Below are 293 nucleotides of genomic sequence, written 5' to 3' on the forward strand. Positions count from 1 at the left end.
AAAAAAAAAAAAAAAAGAATTGTGTGCCCATTACTACAATCAATTCCAGGACATTTCTCCTTCCATGTACTCGTTGTTTCGTAGCTCCCTATTGCCTGCCAGTCTCCCTGGTCATGTCTCCTTGAATCTATTAATCCAGTTATTGTCTCTGTAAAGTTACCTAACTGGGTTTCATATACAGAAAAATCATACAAAATCAAGAGAGAATACGAATAGCTCAACACCAATGGCACAATGAAACAACAACAACAAATCTCAATTGAAAACAAAGCAGAAAATATTAAGCAAGCATA

Source organism: Echinops telfairi, unplaced genomic scaffold (assembly GCF_000313985.2).
Source record: "Echinops telfairi isolate 266 unplaced genomic scaffold, ASM31398v2 ScPeMD7_7468;HRSCAF=8506_0, whole genome shotgun sequence".
In the NCBI taxonomy this organism is placed as follows: domain Eukaryota; kingdom Metazoa; phylum Chordata; class Mammalia; order Afrosoricida; family Tenrecidae; genus Echinops; species Echinops telfairi.